This window comes from Solanum pennellii, chromosome 2, assembly GCF_001406875.1.
Source record: "Solanum pennellii chromosome 2, SPENNV200".
NCBI classification, from domain to species: domain Eukaryota; kingdom Viridiplantae; phylum Streptophyta; class Magnoliopsida; order Solanales; family Solanaceae; genus Solanum; species Solanum pennellii.
Genome location: NC_028638.1, coordinates 35,642,575 through 35,663,681, shown reverse-complemented (window position 1 = coordinate 35,663,681; position 21,107 = coordinate 35,642,575). Strand labels below are relative to the sequence as shown.

The 21,107-nt window shown below is 33.5% G+C and overlaps 1 long non-coding RNA gene across 3 annotated transcripts; it reads right to left on the bottom strand.

Moving 5' to 3' along the window:
* Nucleotides 1-1,391: 1,391 nt before the first annotated feature.
* On the bottom strand, nucleotides 1,392-20,864 carry LOC107009407. 3 transcript variants are annotated; one of them, XR_003576304.1, is made up of 8 exons: nucleotides 20,564-20,864; nucleotides 19,502-19,561; nucleotides 8,071-8,157; nucleotides 5,428-5,476; nucleotides 4,877-5,318; nucleotides 4,248-4,324; nucleotides 2,282-3,647; nucleotides 1,392-2,188 (listed from the first exon to the last, which is right to left on the bottom strand). It is a non-coding gene; the product is annotated as an uncharacterized LOC107009407 (long non-coding RNA). The 3 variants fall into 3 exon arrangements; XR_003576305.1 differs by lacking the exons at nucleotides 1,392-2,188; nucleotides 2,282-3,647; nucleotides 4,248-4,324; ... (1 more) ...; nucleotides 5,428-5,476; nucleotides 8,071-8,157 and adding an exon at nucleotides 8,195-9,192 and having other exon boundaries at nucleotides 20,564-20,826; XR_001455406.2 differs by lacking the exons at nucleotides 1,392-2,188; nucleotides 2,282-3,647; nucleotides 4,248-4,324; ... (1 more) ...; nucleotides 5,428-5,476; nucleotides 8,071-8,157 and adding an exon at nucleotides 14,679-15,736 and having other exon boundaries at nucleotides 20,564-20,825.
* Between the last annotated feature and the right edge of the window lie 243 nt (nucleotides 20,865-21,107).

The window sequence follows — 21,107 nt, the reverse complement described above, 5'->3', positions numbered from 1 at the left end:
CGCCTATAAAAATTACTAACGGTTGATAGGGGTACCACACTTGGTACATTAATTTATTGTGTATGTGGATTCCATGATTGACCAAATTAGCTTGTTGTGATGTTGTTGATCATGTTATTACGTATGTTATCTATTTCACTAAATTGTGGTTACTTGTTCATATTTAGTGTAACTAGAGTTGGCCAATGATTTTACCAGTACAATGTGGATTTTGTATACTGATATTGTACTTGCTTTTAAAGTAAAAGACATATTTTGATGGTTGCTTCCTGACCTCAATTATGACTGTTGCACTTCTTAAATACAAATTGTGGGCTATTTTTTCAAGACGCTATGGATTACTTTTTTTCCCTCTGATTCATTCTTTTGGATTTAGACTATTTATGTTTTGGGGTTGCATCCCCATACTCTAGAGAATATATATGTTTTGACATACGACTTTCGATTTTTAGGAAGATTTCTACCGCAAATGTTTGGTGATAATGAATTTTTTATTATGAAATTTGTTTGAAATCTTTGAGAACTATTTTCTTTTTACCATTCAACATTTTACATGCTAGTAAATAATGTTTCTCCCATTAAAGCTTTAGTATGGGTACCTCTTACGACAGGTTGGATTATGGCAAAGTTGATATCAGAGCCCTAGACTTTCTTCATGAGGCTATTACTTTAGGATATTTTTCTCTTTCTTATGCCTTATTTGTTTTCATTAAGATTAAGACATCTGAATACACGTCTAAACATTAAGATTTGCATTAAGAGCTAGGTGTCTGAACACCGAATGATTACTTTTTGTTTTCAATATCTGAATGTCCACACGAAATCACATTATATTAATGAATTGTTATAAAAAATTCATTTCAACAAAAAAAATTACTTTTTGATTACAAAAATATCATAACCATCAAGCATAACATAAAAGAAATCACAAATTTATATATAATATAACTTGCGAACTTTATATTTTTCTTAAAATTTTATAGAACTAATATATTTAAATCGTTTGAAATTGAAGAAGCTCAAATGATTAATTTATATTGTGGAGGTCCAAAATTGGGTGTCAACAATAACATTAAGACCTCATTTGTTTGCACTTCATGTAGGTCTGAATCTTAATCATTCAGATTTAGTCCACTAAGTGCATTTGATATTTAGGTGTGAATCTGAACAATTCAAATTCAGCCCGTTAAGTTCATTTGTTTTAAAAATCCTCTTAATGGACCAGAAAAGGTCCGAACGGATCAGACCTGCAGCAGAGTGTTAACACCATTCAGACTTATTTAATAAGTTATAAAATAATATTGTATTGCCTCTTTCGGTCTTTGCGTGATTTTTGCTCTCACAGCTAAAAACTTTCTTCCTCTCTTTTCTCAATCAAACACCAATTTTTTCCTCTTAAACTGGTAAGTTTTCATAATCATTACAGGTATTTATTTTACTACAATTAACTAGCCACATAATAATTTAGAAAAGATACTACAATCAACTACACAATATTAATTTTCTCAATTATAACTTCTATACAATTTTTCTTTCTTCAAATTTATCAATACTTGATATGCATCTTTGGAAGAAAATGGTGGCCCCAAGCGATTGCTTTAGTGGCCTTATAATTGAGACGTCCTTGTGTCTAGCAAGGACTTCAACTTAACCTTTGGTTTGGACTCTTCTCTTGGCACATACAGATACCTTATCATCCTCCAACAATCTAGAGGTAGTGAGCTGCAAAACTCCAAGCTTGGATCGAAAATACCAAAATAGAGACTTGGAAGCTGGTTTAGTGAAGACATCTGCCACTTGAAGCTGGGATGGGACGACTTTGGTTATTATGGCTCCTTGGATGACATTTTCCCTCACAAAATGATAATCAAGTTCAACATGTTTTGTACGAGCGTGAATTACTCGATTTGTTGATAGGCGAAGAGCCAAAATGTTGTCCGAGAAGAGAATAGGATGGTCTGGCAGAGGAACGCCAATGTCGCGTAAAATATATGTGATCCGTGTCAGCTCCACTGCCAAAGAAGCTAATGGTCGATATTTTGACTTGACACTTGATTTGGCTACGGTACTGTGCTTTTTAGAGGACCATGAAACACAGTTGGAACCAAGGAATACACATAGTCCGAAAATGGACCTTCAGGTTGTTGCCACTCCGTGTTTGAAAAAAGAATTATTGATTCCAACACACCTTTGCCGAAATACGAAGTTACCAAAGTTTAATGAATCTGTAAGAGAGATAAACAAAAACTAATTCAGAAAAAACTAAAATTTGTAAACGTACCAGAATCTGAAAAATTAGAACAGAATAAGATCAAGCCCACTGAATACACAGTATCCCCTTAAGAAAACTATTTCCCTCTAGTATCTGAGGTTTGATTTGGAACATCCTCACATGATAGAATGATCTCAATCACCTGTGTATAGATACCAAAAACTCTGGTGTCAGCGAACCACTCAACAGTAGTAAAGTACACTAAGAAATTTTTGTGCAGAAGAAAGGAGAAGAAATCAGAAAAATTCGGAAGAATGAATGGTGTTTATAGGAAAGAGGAACAGGCTCCAAAAGGTTGCAACCCTTTCAAAATCCACACGACCATTAATGAAAGTTTGTAACCTTTCTAACGGTCCTGGTTGTTCCTGAAAGTTGCAACCTTTCAGAACAGTCATTTCCAAATGATGGGAAATTTAAATAAAACCAGGAAAGATATTAAATAAAATGGATCGTGTGGATACGAGTCGGGCTGGGTTAATCAACTAAAAGGTTGAAACATTTCGGTTAATCTCAACGAAATAATTAGAAACAATACTGTTATCAACTAATTAATTGAAAACATTTTGGCCATTTAATTTAATGTAATTAATTAAATAAATAATTAAAACAAACTTTGTCCAAAAAATAATCTCTCGATCATTTTTCAAAGCCGAAGCCGAAGTCGAGCTGAGCCGAGCGAGCGATGACGACGGCGCGAGGAGGTCCCTCTTTCCAACCCTTTTAACAATTAATATGAGTGTTTCTTTATTTAACCTCTTCTATTTTTCTTTCCACACTGATGAGGGACAAATGCCTTTTCATGAAAACATAAGACGACTTTTCAAGTTACCGACTTTTCAAGTTCCCAACTTTTCAAGTTCATATCTTTTCATCTTCCCTCCATTTCCCATTAATTCTTGCTACATACCCAACAATCTCCCACATTAATGGGGAATGATTTTAACATAGGAATGCACAGATAAATGTGTACTGTACAGGCAAGTATAAATTGCATCTGGATAAGTAGGTTTCCTCTTGGAGTTTCCGTAGTGAACATATATCGGATATACTTAAATCGGTAGATGCGATATCTTTGAACGTCAAGCTTCAGCGTATACCTAGACAACCATATGTCACAGAATTAACACTTTACTGTTTATGAATCTTACGGTTGTGTTCGTTTCAATCATGAACACCTCCTGATTTCATGAGTGTATAGAGAATAGACTTTTGACATAAAATTTTCTTTGAAGCGACTTACACTTCATACTCACATAGGTGATTTCTAACTGTGTATCTCATCGGTACTCTACTTGGTCAAATCTGCCAAACTTAGCAAATCATTAAAAATCTTAAGCTTTATTAACTCACTAGTTTCTGAGCACGTGCTTCACACCTGCGTTTTATGTGAATTTTTATAGATACGTTAGAATGAATAAATTTCATGGAAATATATATATATATGTAAATTGTAATGAATAATAAAATGTAACAATTACAAAATAAAAATAAAGACTTGCGGCAATAAAACATTCATATAAAATTAAATTTAAAAGTCTAATAGAGAAAAATAAGACAAAAAAAAAACCTATTTTAGAAAAAATACAAGGTAGACATTATTCTTATAAATAGATGAAATAAATAAGTACAGAATTAGTACATAAATCTTTGAGTTCTTATTGACTCCTTCCATATCCTATCAAACTTCAAGATTTTTCTTCATCTACTTTAACTATAGAATAAAATAATAGCCTAATAGACTTGGTAGGGGTTTCATGAGATAAAGTAGTTGAATTTATATAGACAGAATAGAAGGAATATCAAAAGATATCTTAAAGAGTTAGTTTGAATATTTAGATGTTATGAATATGAAAAGATCAGAGTTATTAATATTAAGAGTATAAAAGTTAAATAAGTAATTAGAAAATAATGATAAATAAATGAAGAATATGAAAAAGAAAATTAAAGTTAGTTTATCATGTAATAATATCCTTACAGAATCGATAAACTCTTCAAATTTCCAATTGATTGAGGGAGTGAACCTGTCAAGCCTTTGTTGTATATGATAGATCCCTATTAAGGAAACAAATAATCAGAACAAAATACTTTCAACCGTCAAGAATATTTGTGCATGCAATGCATGATCACAAGCAAAATGGTGTTTATGTGTCTCGTTATTTATCATAAAGGATAATTATCCACATAAATTATAATATTATATTATTCATGAGAGGGGTTAAGGAAAAAGTTATGAAAAGAGGAAAAGTATAGCAATTTAGGTAGAGATTTTTTTCTTTTAAAAATTATAATTATTATATACATGATAAATATTAATAAATTAGATCTTTAATTAGAAATTAATCTTAGGAAGTCTAAAAGTCATTAACATGTTAATTAAATTTATACAATTAAATATTTAAATATTTTATAATAATTTAATTTATAAAAAGGATAAAATCATAATTTAACTTTCAACCTTTTTTGTTCAAGCTTTTAGTAATATATGNATATTTAAATATTTTATAATAATTTAATTTATAAAAAGGATAAAATCATAATTTAACTTTCAACCTTTTTTGTTCAAGCTTTTAGTAATATATGATTAACAAGCCTTAAAGTCTTAACCTTGTTCCTGAACATTGTCTTCATCATGAGAATGAATTGAGTTGATTACCAATGTCGAACCTTCAGCCGCAACTTCGTTTTTCTCCTTGAATCTAGCTCTTGGGATCTCCAGTCTGCTAGATAGAGTTACCGCCATAGTTACTTGTCCTAAGCCGTAAACCCATTCATTTAGATGATCTTTCAACTACCTCTCTCACTAGGCCTTTCGTTAGTGGATCTGAAACATTATCGTTTGACTTCACATAGTCAATTGTGATAATTTCACTAGAGATTAGTTGTCTCACGGTGTTATGTCTCCATCGTATATGACGAGACTTACCGTTGTACATGACGCTCCCTGCCCTACCTATTGCTGCTTAACTATCACAATGTATGCAAATAGGTCCTACATGTTTGGGCTAAAACGGAATATCCTTTAGTAAATTCCGGAGCCATTCAAATTCTGCAGTGGTGGAGCCAAGATTTTTGCCAAGGATATTCATATTTTAGGACAAGTAAAAAAATAAGCCTTGCTAGTTAGACTATAAAGATTTGCTTCAAAATAGTCATACCTCAATTATTGATTTCTACATAGTGCTCCAAGTTGTTCATACTCTTTACCTGTTCAATATCAAATTAACCAACCATCAAAAATGAAAATTCTTAAAATAGAAACTTACAAAATATCAATGGATAAACTAAGAAAGATGAAGCATGACAAATACATCGACGAATAGTTTCATACACACCAAAATATGTAAAGTGGTAACTATAATTGAACTTGACGACACTTCATCTCTTGTTTTCAAAATATACGCATTAGAAACATCTTTAAATACTTTTTTCTCTACATAAGACACTATGCAACCATCTAATAATTCATCATCCATTCGATTTCACAAGTCATTCTTGATAATCTTTGCTGCCGAAAAAATTCTTTCAAGCGTAGCAGTGACAACTGGTAAAAGCAAAACAAACTTCACTAAAAGAAATACAAGAGTATAGGTTAAATGCTTCTTTATCTCAACCAAGTTTCTTGAAAGTTCTCCTAGTCCACCCAAATTGGACAACCTTTCATCAATATCACGAACATCAATAATGTAATTAACAAGTTGATTCTCGAGAGCTCTCATGTTGTACCCATCAAAATCATCAGGATATAATTCAGTCATTCATATTATCTTCTTTATGTGAAAACTAGAAAATGAATCAATTATCTCAAGCAAGATACTCCATTGATCAAATCACTTGTCACCTCATTGAAACGATCATTAAGTTCTTATAGTTGTCAATCAATAATTTCATAAAATGCATCCACACGATAATGATGCAAAGTAGTACAAATAACTACTTTACGTCATGATCTCCAAAAATTAGCATATGGATCATCAAAATTGGGTAATGAAATGCCATGCTTGATACAAAATGTTTCTACCTTTTCTTTAAGTGAATCCCAACCAATATTATTTTTAAGAGAGGATCTCATTCATTATCTCTTAAACTTGCAACCTTCTCTTTGCTACCTTTACAAGAATAATTGCATTTGCAGTGTCTTGCTTCTTTTTCTGTAATGAGACATTAAGATTATTTGTGATTCCTAAAACATCAGTCATGAAATGCAATAAGAAAATAGTATCAAATGTTTGACAACTTCTGAGAAATCCCGATGTGCTTGGTCTTTCTTTCAAAGTACTTGCATTTTCAACAAGAGTATCAAGTACATCAACAATAGGGTCAAAGCTACTAATAAAGTTTCCAAATGACTTGTAGTGAGATCCCCAACGAGTATCACCGGCTTTGACAAGACCAAGTTCTTGATTCAACCCTCTACCCGTTCCTAGTTCACCTATATCTAATGCCATTTGGAGATGCTTTTTTTTTTTAGATTCTCGAAAATTATCCACACATTTAAAAGAAGATCCTAAAACATTCAAAATATTTGATATCAATAATACAAGTTCACCTACTTGAACACACTTTTTAGAAACCACAACAAGAGTCAATTGGAGTTGATGAGCAAAATAATGAACAAAAATGAGCTGATCTACTTTCTTGTCTAATTAACATTTTAATACCACCTAGCTCACCTTGCATATTGCTTGCCCTATCGTAACATTGCCCACGTACATTAGGTAAAGTCAAAGAATGGTGAGCAAGTACATCTACAATTGCTTTCTTTAGAGATAAAACACTAGTATCTTTAATATGAACAAGTCCAATAAATGCCTCTATCACAAATCCCATTTTGTCAACATATCTTAGACAAATAGACATTTTCTCTATGCGTGACTAGTCTCTAGATTCATCAACCAATAAAGCAAAGTAGTCACTATTTATGTCCTCTATAATAGCCTTGAATGTTTCAATCTTACACGCAGTCATAATATCTTCTTGGATGTCATGAGAAGTCAGTTTATTATTTTTTTGGAGATTTTTCTAACACAAAGGTTTAATTGCATCACATCTAGCAGCTAACCAAGAAAGAAGTTCAAGAAAATTACCCTTGTTTAATAACGATACCACTCTATAATTAATATACAATGTGGAGGTCTAAAATTGGGTGCAATAGCTGCCCCTCGTTTGACTTGGATTGATGAAAGAAATTCGAGGCAAACGAAATTGACGAATCCAATTTTGATCGAACACGTCTTCATCTTTAGAAAAGGGATTTCGGTACGGACTTTAGGAATTATGGTCGAACCCTGGAATTGAGTTTCCTACATATCTCAGGCTATATGAGAATTCAAGCCACTTGTAGTTCAATATGCTTGACTTGACACAGGATTATGAAAGAATTCGAAAGCTATTCCAATATCAAATTATGAAGAGACCAAAATGCTCGAGAATAAGATTTGAATGCGGATGTCGGAATACAATCGAGTTTTAGACATTGAGCCCGCCTACATATCCTTAAACCATATGAATCAGGTTGTTTGTAGTGCGACTCGATCGGTTGGAAAAGGAAATCTAGTATGTAAGATAACCTTTGGTTTGGAAGAGTGACAAATAAATTGAGTGTGAAAAAAAGACTTGCAACCTCTTAGCCATGAATGTGGAGCTCTTCACATCCATAAGTAAGAACTTGCACATACATTATTTCAAAAGCTCTTGGTGTAATGTCACTCAGATTAGAAAGTTGCCTCCTGTGAGAGCTGAAGTCTTTCGAATGCGAAATCGAAACCGATAATCTCATAAAAAAAACCACATGCCTTTACCTAGGTGTGGTTTGATTGTGGTGGAAGTCACTCCTGAGCTTGCATCCTCAGAGTTTGATACTCCTCTTTGAACTATGTCCTAGTTCGCTGCAAAGAAAAAGTTTCTTGTTATGTTATGCTGCATCATTTTTTATGACGTCCGCATCTGTGGTTTGATTTTAAAAATCACCCTCTTGGATGCTCTCGGCAAGGACTGAAATAAACTTGTTAGAAGAGACTGTAAATTAAATAGAGAAATGCTTTGTCGTATTCGACACATATTTTTTCTTTGACCTTTGTTGGGAAGCTAAACTTTCTCAAAAAAATTGCCCCAATTCACTACAAAGAGGGAGTTCCTCGTTTTGTTATGTTGCATATCCTCTTGATGTGTGACGTTGCCTGCTAAATCTTCTGCAAAATCTTAAAGCTAGTACCAAAAAAAAACTCTAAACAAATTGGTGCATACTTTAAAGTTAGTGCAGAATTATCTGAGACAAATACATGGCTCATAAAGTCAGTGCAAAGTTAGTGCTAAATTGAATCTATAAATTGACGCTAGTGCAAGTTTAGTGTAAAAAATTTATTCGAATAGAATCATTCGCTTCATGGTTTTTCTGCTAGTGGTACAACAATTCAGGTTGGTGCAGCAATAACCACTGTAAGATTGTTGTTTTTCATTATGATAAACAAAAATCGATACAGACTTAGTAAGTAATAACTCAAAATTACAGACTTTAAAGGAGTATAAAACCACCAAGATTGTCACCACCAGAAACACATTAAAATAATATGAGATTGTTGCCAATTTGTGTTTTAAAACAGAGTTACTGATTCCAACAAAAGTTTGTAGAAACACGAAGTTACCAAAGTTTAATCAATCTGTAAGGGAGATTAACATAAATTAATTTAGAAAAACCTAAAATCTATAAACGTACCAGAATCTGAAAAATTAGAACAGAATAAAATCAAGCCCACTAAATTCACAGTGTGTCCTTGAGGAAATTATTCCTCTGTAGTATCCGAGGTTTGATTTGGAATGTGTTCATTCAAGATAGAATGATCTCAATCACCAGCGTATAGATACCAAAAAACTCTGGTGTCAATGAACAACTCAACAGCAGTAAAGTACACGAAGAAATTTTTCTGCAGAAGAAGAAGTAGAAATCAGAAAAATCGTAAGGAAAATTTTTGAAGAACGAATGGTATTTATAGGCAATAGGGACAGGTTTCGAAAGGTTGCAACCCTTTTAGAATTCACACGACTATTAATGAAAGTTTGCAACCTTTCAAACAGTCCTGGTTGTTCCTGAAATTAAGTTACAACCTTCCAGAACAGTCATTTTCAAACGGTGGAAAAATTCAATAAAATCGGGAAAGATATTAAATAAAACGGGTCAAGCGGATCCGAGTCAGGTCGGGTTAATCAACTAAAAAGTTGAAACTTTTTGGTTAATCTCAACTAAATAATTGAAAACGTTTATGTTATCAACTAATTAGTTTAAAAACGTTTTGGTCATTTAATTTAATTAATTAATTAAATAATTAACTAAATAATTAAAACAAACTTTTTCCAAAAAATAATCTCTCGATCATTTTCAAAGCCAAAGCCGATGAGAGACAAATGTCTTTTCATTAAAGCATAAGAGGACTTTTCAAGTTCTCCATTCTTCAAGTTTCTCTTGTTTCATCTTTCCTCCATTTTCCATTAATTCTTGCTACATACCCAACACAGATAAGTGGACAGCCAGCCCGATCGGCATCAGAGAATCCAACAAGGTTGAGAGATGACTGAGCAGTGATTCATAGGCCAAAACGAAATGTACCAGCTAGATAATGTATCGTTTATCGTGTTTTTGTCCATACAAACCATTTACACATTGGGGATGTACTCCTGGTTAACACCAATGATGTCATAAGACCAAACATGTCCATCCGTGCAGGCATTGGTACGTCTCTGGTTTTTTGGCAACTCGTCTTTAAAACAGGAATTTGGGTTATTTCGTTCATGGTATTGACATATATAACTGAAACAACACCTACGCATCTCCTAGACTCATTCACCATTATCAACCAACTAAAGATATGTTGCAGGAGATCACTTATAATACAACTTTTGGGCCTATTTTTTATACAAGATTCTCCTAGATGGCTAAACAAGGCTACTCACTGGAAAGCATGCACAACTTCTCTTCCGCACTTCAAGAGGAAAACTGTCAGTAGAAGAATTCATATCAATCCTTCAAATACTCTCCAAGGTTAACATGCTTTAATTTTCTCAAAAGGAAGGATGCTTGTTCTCTGGTATTTGGAGTTGGAATAGTGGTATTGCATCAGATTGTACAAGTTAAAGCTGCTTCATATTCTGCAATTATATTTGAAGTTGCACCAGAAAAGTACATATTATTCTTGCACATTCTTGAAGGCTATGTGAACAACAATACACGCACTAGTGTTGTTAGTGCATACAAGAGTACTGATTTCTTCTTGATATCCATTTGGACCTGCCAACCAGTGGCCTTTGTACTTGTGACAGTTTCAGTAGCTACATCTACCTTATCACTGTCTTTTGTTGTGGGATTTCTTTACTCGAACCTTGCGGAAAATGTTCTTATTGAGAACAAGAGTATTGTTATGAACAAAGTTTAGCCCGATGTGGATACCAACGTCATACAAGTAGTTATTGGGCTGACAAGAGCTATTGGGGCGAGAAAAAGCAATAGGGCTAGGTTAATTTAGGATCCGGGTTGAGTAGTGGGCATAAAAACGAGTGTAGTGCAATGTGATTCAGGGATTATGCAAATTGTTAAAGGAAAAAAAATGTCTAGTCCTCTCATCCCCTTTCTTTTAGTCTATGTTTCTCATTTCCCTTCTAGTTATCTTCTACAATAGTTTTCTTTGTTAGTTTCTTCATTTTCCGTTATAACTTTGAATTCAGTGATTATAATATTTGAATGTTTCGATTGTGAAATCGGAGTTGTTACATTCTTCATGCCTAGCTTGGACATAAGATGACAATGTGAACCTCTTCCAAGAGTCTTAGTGAATATGTGTGCAGGTTGTTCTGTTGAGCACAAAAGCAGTTGTAATTTTCTCTAGTAAAGTGACAGTGGTCTAGGTGTTTGATTCTTTCGTAAAAAACTGCAAAGCTGACTTGCTTGCTATCAGTAAACAAGGGGACTGGAGTCACCAATTCTACACCAAGCTCCTTAAACAATCCAGTTAACCTGTGATTGATCTTCTACTATTCACACATGTCACAAAATACCCTTGTAGGTGTGCATTTTTTACAAACTGTACTACTCTTATTGATGCCTCCATATATATGAGTAGTCTTAGGTAAGTGACGAAGACATTGAGCGGCAACAGGGGAATACAATTATTATTTTTTTCTTTTTGTTTACAACTTCAAGTTATTTGGAGCTTAGACGTTTGTTTGAACTTCACAACTTTGCAATTATAATGGCTATTAAAAAAATTCAAACGTTTTACTTTGAAAGACTATATTTAATCTTAGAAAATTGTCAGCATAATTTTATTACGTTAACTAGCTGTTTAGAAGCGTTTCTTGATCTCAAAATGAACAATGGATCAACTATGGAACTTGTCAATTTTATTATATTATATTATAAGTTGTTCTTTGCTTCAATAATATGCATGACCGTCGAGGAATGAAAAATAAAATACATTTATGGTAAACAAGCTCATAATTTGGGTAGAAGTTGATTGTAGAGTCCAACTTACCTTATACTACTTGGAGAGCAGCTTTTAATTAGAGTTAGAGTTGGAGTTGAATAAGGCTTAAATTGTATAGCATCAAATTAGAGCTAGAGTTAAATAAGGCTTTAACTTTATAACATCAAATTAGAGTTAAGAGTTAAATAAGGGCTTAAATTTTATTATAAAGCAATCGTATTAAAAACAAAACAAAAAAAAAAAACTATTAGCAACATGGATGGCCGCTCAAAAATCCCGTATTTGTCTAGCGATATTGTCAACTCAATCTTGTTAAAACTTCCTGTTAAATCTCTTTTACGATTCAAAAGTTGTTGCAAATCATGGCATTGTTATGTTGATGACGCCGACTTTATCAAGTCACATCTACGTAACTCATCGGGTGACAGTAGTTGTCAAAAATTTGTCTTGGGACATTTTATTCCATCTCTACGCAAATATAAATTTTTGACAACGGAAGCATGCTGATTCAAAAGTTGTGTATCTGAATATCCCAGAATTCTGTATTAAATATTTATCTTTAGAATTTTTTTCATGTAGTGGCTTGGTGTTTATGACGTCATTCGGTCCTGGCTATAGCATGACACTATTCAACCCTGCACTTGGAAAATACGAACTCATTCCAAATTCTCTTGTCAGTCAAAAGAATAAAAAGCGTTGTTCGACTACATCTCCAATATTTGGTTTTGCCTATGATTTAGTGGCTGAAGATTGCAAGGTTATATGTGCACATAACTTGATAGACGAATACTTCAACTGTGTTGAAGTATACTCCGTTAAAAATCAATGTTGGAGAACAATTCACAATACTTTTCCTGCTTCTTACCGGTACCTAGACTATAATCAAGTTTCGTTAAACGGTGTCATTCACAGGATGTCACTAAACGATGCAGTTATATCTTTCCATCTAGTAGATGAAAAATTTATTGTTACGCCATTGCCAAGCAGATATGGGGAAAGGCCGACATTACTTACATTGGGTGATGGGATCTGTGTTTTTACAACTGTTGGCGAGGAAAATCTGATCTGGTCATTGAAGAAAGATAGATGGAATTGCATCAACAAGTTTCCTACTTTACGCTCACTCATTGGAAAGCGGTCATATCTTCAACTCATCCCAGCAGGTATCTTCCTATTTGTCAAGAAGAACGGGAACGTACTATGGAGAAAGCATGATGATTCTTTTATTGAGTATGACGTGAGAAAAAATAAATATACTGAATTTAGATCGACACGAATTCCTTATTTTGGGATACTTCAGACTTTGTATGTGGAAAGTTTAGTTTCCTTGAAGATTTCATGGGATTAACAAATTCCAACTATAGAATTTCTATTAGTAAGTATTAATAGAAGAATATTATTAATGCAAAAATTCTTTTATCATATTCGAAGTTGATTTATCTTATTCTAGAGAGATATTTGATTTTATTAACTTGACTTGTATCAAATAGTAGGGAAAAAGTTCAAATATGGTATCAAACTTTGAGAAAGGCTCATTATTTGTAAATTAAGAATATTTTTTATTTTGGGCCACCTCATTAATCAAATCATTTTTTTAAGGAAAAGACTCAAATATGCCATCGAATTTAATTTTGAGAAAAGTCTCATCTATGTCATCCATTAAAAGTTTGATTTATCTATAATAATGGTATGAATCAATTCTTTCTCAAACAAAAAACGGCATAGATGAGCAAATAATGGCATGATTCTGGTCTTTTTCTCAAACGAAAATGGCAAACTTTTAATGAATGACATAGATGAGCCTTTTTTCAAAGTTCAATAATATATTTGAGCCTTTTATTGATTATGATCTGCAGAGTTTAAGTCTATACAAGTTCATGTAATTCCACCTATCTTTCTTCAGCGACCAAATTAAGATTTCCTCTTGCCAAGACATAGACACGATCACCCAATGCTTATAATGCCTATGATTTTTAGCCCTCTTCCCCTTCCTTTCTTACGCCTTTCTTACGGAGAATTCTTCGAAAGATCAGAGCTCTGAATTCCTTGCTTTTGAATTAGTTGTATGAAAGCTTTAAAAGGTTAAAAGTTTTGTGAATTTATGATATCATGTTAATATGTAAATCGTGATCCTAATTCCCCTTCCTTTCTTACGGAGAATTCTTCGAAAGATCAGAGCTCTGAATTCCTTGCTTTTGAATTAGTTGTATGAAAGCTTTAAAAGGTTAAAAGTTTTGTGAATTTATGATATCATGTTAATATGTAAATCGTGATCCTAATTCCCCTTCCTTTCTTACGGAGAATTCTTCGAAAGATCAGAGCTCTGAATTCCTTGCTTTTGAATTAGTTGTATGAAAGCTTTAAAAGGTTAAAAGTTTTGTGAATTTATGATATCATGTTAATATGTAAATCGTGATCCTAAATTATGCTTCCGCTGCCTATAAATATATACTCTAACAGCAACATCCACGCACGGTGGGTCTTCTCTTGTATTGAAGTCCCAAGAAAGTAACTCATTTTATTCACTAAACAGCTTACAAAAATGTTATACAAGATTCGATCTTCATTTCAGTACCATCTCTTCTTTTGTTCTATTTCTAAAGTTCATCACAACTTTAAAATTTGTCTTTGGCACAAGTATATATTGTTTTTTTTTTTTACAAGTTGAACAACTTGATTTTCGAAGAAGCCTTGTTAGTTATTGGTGCAAATTTCAGTTCAAATCCAAGCAGAAATAATAATTGTGTTGGTGGGGAGGTAGTAGTTACCTAATAGAATAGTCAATGTAAGCTGGTTCGGATCGGACACCAGTGTGTAAGGATAATGTCACGTAGGAGTTTAAGTGAAAGTCTATTTGTATTGTCGTATAATTGGTTTTATATTAGGAGTCCTTAACAGTCACTACTTTGGAGTTGTATAAAATATACTCATGTATATATTGATGCATCTACGTTATGAATTGAATAAGATTGAGAAGCATCTTTAACACACTGTTATCACAAAAAAGGAGATGGACTTGGTGATTGTATGTTTGAGCAACAGTTGAGCACCTCACTCATAAGACTTCATTTGCTCACTGCTGTTTACATTCACCACGAAATCAGAGCATTCTTCTTCTGCAGCAGGCAGTCACATTTGCGAGTTACTAACAGAAAGCATTCTTTTTCAATTGGGATTCTTTCATGTCATCAGATGGAACTTGAGCGAAGGAATTCACAGTTACTTGATATTGTGACCAAAAAAATTGGCATACAGAACCAATTCGCCATCAGCTACAAATTCACTAGTTCGTCTCAAGTCATTTCGTGTACTTTCAGTAAGGCTATTCTTTCATAGTCCAGATTTACATGATTGTCTTCATCTTTTCTTAATGCCAATCTGTAATCCTTTCTTATCTTAAACTCCTTTAGCTCCGCCAAATTCTCTCCGATTGCCCTGCTGATCAAGTACTTACCACTCTCTTTCTTTTTCTTTAACAGAGTGAGTGAGGACATAATGATCAGTAGTATCATTCGTCCCGAATGACTCAGATAGCTTCTCATCGCCATACAAGTTTGTAAATCCAATTTCTGGGTCGTCATGTGTAAAAGTTTTGACAAGACACTCCGTGAATTGTTCATCGCTTATGCTTTGTAGATGACTTGCTCATTTTTTCTAGAGGAGACCTAAATTCCATCAAGGCCCTCCTAAGGTTCTCACAAGCATCAAGACTGCAAGCCAATCTAAACAAAAGTTCCATTTATTTTGGGGGAGTTCATCTAGAGGTGAGGCAACAAATCATACAGCAGATTGGCCTTTTAAGTACTTGGGGATGCCTCTCTCTCTACTAAGAAAATGACAATAATACAATGGTACCCTCTCATTGACAAAATCATGGCCAGGATGATCAACTCATGGACAACTAGGAATTTGTCATATGCAGGTAAAACACAACTGGTACAGACTGTGTTGTTTGGAGTTCAATCATATTTTTGGGCACAACTTTTCATTATTCCTGCAAAGATAATCAAACTGATTGAGGGACTTTGTAGAAGCTATTTTTGGAAAAAGGCACTAGATGCTTGGGAGAGAGTGTTTTGTCCTAAATCTGCAAGAGGCATGGGATTGATTAATATGCAAATCTGGAACAAAGCAACAGTTGCAAACTTATGCTGGGATCTAGCAAATAAAGAGGACAAATTTTGGATCAGATGGATACATACATACTATATAAAGGGCCAGAGTTCAAACAAGCTAGCTGGATGATCAGGAGTGCCAAACATATAATTGATCAAACTCAACTTATGAGGTACAAGAAAGGGAGCATGACGAGGCAAATTTATCTGTACATGATGGGGGAGCAGCAAAGGCCTGAGTGGAGATGTCTCACGTTCAAGAATGCAGCTGTAACAACTCATTAGAGCTTTGTATTTCATAAAATACTTTCCCATAGATTCTAAATGAATATTTTGGACTATTCATAACCACAATTATAGAATTAATGGGATACTTTTAATAATTTATTTAGTTGGTGGTTAAAGAAAATAACATTATAATTAATAGTTTGCACTTTTATAATTATCTTATATGATAATTAAGAGTAAATTTTATGTAAAAAGGACACAAGGGTTAGGCGAGGAACCCTACCTACAATATCAGAAAGCATTGCTCCTTCAGGTAAGAATTTCAAAAATTTCAATATTATTCTATGTATAGTGAAGGTCAGGCGAGAATATGTATTAGGTTTATTATTATTATTATTATTATAACTTGAATAGATAAGAAATTGGAAAGATGTATATATTGTTACTGTATGAAATTTTGGGGGGGGGGGAGGGGGGGAGGGGGACAAACATTAAATTCCTTCAATTATAGAATATTATATAGTAGTTTTAAAATTAAGAAAAACAACATATTAGTTCGGCCATACGGGTTTTGCCCTTCTGTTCGGAGTAGATAAAGATGATATTAATTATTATTATTTTTATCATCATATTATGATTTAAGTTTTAATATATTAGTATAAATCATTACATATTAGGCGTAATATTTAAATGCCATTAAATTATGCTAATTGAAGGAATTTAGATTTACCTTTAGGCTTAAACATTAGGAAATTAGTTATAGCGTTGGGTGAGTTGTTGGGTCTAGGATAAACATATAGTAACGTGGGTGTTTATAGACTCGTTAATTTACAAATAATGCATACATATTTTATAGATTGGAAAGGTTTGGAGGCATTGAGGAAAGGAAAAGTATTGGAGAAGTAGCTTGATTGATTTCGGTTCTTCGGTGGAGGTAGGTTATGGTTTATGCTATCTGATAGTAAACTCTCAATAGTGATTTAATTGCACAGAATGATATAATGAAGTTATCTACGAACTTGATTGTGTGTTTGTGTGGCTTGGTTGTGTGTTTTGTGATTGGTCTGATATCCTGAGAGCGTGGAATTCATATTCTTGAACCCTCTTTATCGAAGAAATGCCTTGAATAAAGAAGGCTTGATTATATATTATCAATGAATTGAAAGTGGTGATAATAATTATAAATTAATAGTATAATTGGATCGGAGTGTCACATTCCGACACGATATTCTTGGATTAGAGTGTCACGTCCCGACACAGTATTCTTGAATCGGAGTGTCACGTTCCGACACGGTATTCTTGAATCAGAGTGTCACGTTCCGACACGATAATATTAATGGAAAAACATATTGAACTTAACGGAATGTATTCAATCTCAAAGAACTCAATTCCCCAAATGGTTTGGTTGGAGACATGAGTCCTCATGGATGATCTTGATACTGTTGACTTATTATATACTTTAGTGTTGTTGACACTTGTTCATGTTGTTTGTTATTTATCACCTGTTAAGTTCTATAGTTGAGTTCATACTATTATTTATTGTATGTTAGTTTCTATTTTGGGTTGGCCGATGATACCTACTTAGTACATGTTACCTCGTACTGAGCCCTACTTGTGTTTTTCTTTGTTTTCCTTTTATGGAGTGCAGCAAGTGTACCAATGAATTCGAATTTCCCTCAGCTCTAGCAAGTCTCGGCATATCAGGTTCCAGGGTGAGCTATTCATTCAAGAGCTTGTTGGATTCTCTTGTTCATGACATGATGTCTTTAGTTTTCGGACATAAACTATTTTATTCATTTACTTTGGTGTCTTTGATACTCTTAGACTTAGTAATTGGAGATTAGATGTCCTTGTTGTGATGACTTTCAGATTTTGGAAAACGATATTAATCAGATTTTGAGCTTTCACATTATTCTTGTATAATATAATTTAAGGTTGAATTTGTTTGTTCGCCACCTAGGTAGGTAAGTGTGGGTGTCACTCACGACTCGATTTGAGTTCTGACAGCAACAAGACCAAAGATTTATTTCACTATGTGGCTCGTGTTTAACAGGAAGTTAGCAACAGTGGATAGTTTAGCTAAATGGGGGAGTGAAAGCAAATACGACTTATGTTTTATGTCAGAATACAAATGAGACTATTGAGCACATGATCATACAATGTCAATTTGCAAGAAAGATGTGGGAAAGGTTGTTTACATGGATCCATCATCATAGTGACATTCCAAGAACATGGGGACAATTTATACAATGGTGCACTAAACATGGAAAAGGGAAGACTAAAGCAACCCAAATATTCAAGATCATTTTGGCTGAAGGAGTCTATGGGGTGTGAATTGAGCGAAATAACAGAATTTCGACAAAAAGAGCAAAACGAAGGAAAATGTAGCTAAAGAGATAGCCTATGTGACTATAGCTAGAGATTTAGCTAGTATTAAGGAAAAAATGTATAAGTATCCCCTAGACTATGATCAAAATCTCAGAGACACACCTTAACTAAACGAAGGTCTTATTATTCCTGAAAGCGACTCGGGGTAGATTTCGCATTCCATAAAACAAAAAATAACTAGACCGTAGAAACCAGTCAAAATATTTCAAAAGAACGCAGAACCATGATATGCTTCTCTTGTACCATCACTTTTTAAGCAATAATCAGGAAAAACACAACGTTCACAGTTTTTCATATTCAGTGAAAGTACTTGTTTCTATGAACCAAAACTGCAGTTTGAGATTGTGGTAGGATACTATACCATCATAATCATTAATTGGATGCCAAAAGTTTCTTTTGGGAAATGGCACACTTTTCATTTCAAGAAATTATGGCTTATGTCCGAATTTTTTCTGACCGAGCACCAGTACTTTCATTGAAAATATAAAGAGTCTAATAAGGAAAATTAACAAGATATCTTTGTCCTCGTGCTTTTTGATCTAATATAAAAATTTAAGAGATCACAAGGCTTCAAATTGACTATAAAAATGTTGTATTAGTTTGATCATGTTATATAAACCCAGGAAACAATTATGACATACACGGATCAGTTGGTTTTGTGGCTCATTCCAATTCAATTTTATGTCAAATCTACCTATAAATCTTCATTTTTACACGTAAGAGATCTTTGCAGGGTCATTTTCTTCCATCAAATTGTAAAAGGTTGTGTTGAACTATTTCCTCGACATTTACTTATCTGTCACAGACACTATATCAATATGAAAGGTTTGCAGTAGTGATGGTATATATTAGATGATCAGCAGGTAGAAATATGTAAGCTGCTTGAACTTTTAGAACATATAGATATGTTCCATATGGATATCATTTTAGATTAGGACATTTAAAGAAAACATAAAACTATGGTGCCAAGCATGTTGATTTGAGTGTCCCCTTCCTAGTTCAACGATATGAAGGTTTAGTCATCTTACCTGTAATTTACTCTGATTTCTTATTGACTCCTGCTGCTCCCAGACCTTAATCTCTCATTCCTGGAAGAACGTCACAAGTCATATCCGTGCACAGATAATAGTAATTCCAAAAGTTATTGACATAGTAAAAATTTACATAAATATCACCATGTGTTAGTATAAAGAAAATGCATACACTGCAGTGAAATAAAATGAATGTACCAATGTATAAAGATAATACATAACATGGAACTATGTAGACTGTCCATGCTCTTCAGCCTAGACACTAGAAGATGGTGCAGTCTGAAACTAATGACATATTTCATTGCAAATAAAATTATGTAGAGATTCATATATGCATATGACCATCATAGAAATTGTCAAATGGTGAAGATCAACTATAAAAGGGATGACACAGAGGGGTCAGCAGCTCGTGGACAAGTTTCCTTCCAGTGATTTTCTTGATTGATCGACCACGGGCGCTATCAGCCAGTAACCAAAATTTTGACAACCCTATTTCTCACATAGTCTGATGCATTGGATACTAGAAAGTTAGTTTATAGTATTATCACTGTCATACAACATAGATCCAAATACTAACAGATTCTTCCTTAACACGTAGGTTTCATTAGTTCACACTATTATATATGGCAAGGTTATCAAGATATGAAGAACACATACCACATGCTTAATGAAAAGCATATCTGACATGGGCAATCACTTAATATTGTTTCACTCTTAAACTAGATAATTAAGGTGTTCTAAGCAGTGAATTTTTTGACATGCAAACAAACCTATTCCACAAAATTGAAGTAAAATCCAAACACGGGTGGATATAACCTTTTGGCAACAGGTTCACCTGAAACCATAACTTTCAACATGGAACACTTTTCGCACAAATCAGATTCAAGCACAAGAATCTATAACAATGAAACAAAAACAGCCAAGACTAGGAACAAACAATGAAGAGTGCACTCAAGATCACAACAAACCATCAAATTTCAAGATTCACCATTTTACATATAACAGCGCATATCGTTCAAATCAAACAGAAAAAAAGGAAAAAAAGCAAAGAAAATATACCTCTGCAATACGAGACTACGAGATAAGCAAGAACTTTTCACTACCACACAAGAAACTCCGATCGAGAAACGGGACAAACAAAGTAAGAGCGTCAAAAAGCTCCTAATTTCTATCTAATTTCAATTTTCTAACCCTGAGAACGATGAGAGAAGGGGTTAATACAAAGGTTGAATTTGGGGATAAAATATGAACGTTGGGATAGGAAAATTCGAATTGCTGTGAATTTTTGACACTGCTATTGCTGATGAACGTTGGGGAATGTTGACGTTAGAATGGGTTGGGCTGAAAATGGTGGGCCGGGTCGGTGGGTATGGTTGGTTATTAGAATTGGGCTGATGGAAGTAATGGCCTATTTATTGGGAAACTGACATAAATATACTAAATAAAAAAATATTTATCATTTATAGCAATAACATTTTTTTTCACTTGATCACTTTTAATTCATTTATAATACAAGTTTGATAAATATTACAAAGAAAAATTTATTATTCACATATAATACAAGTTTTAATTATGGATAATACATTTATCACACATTTTAATA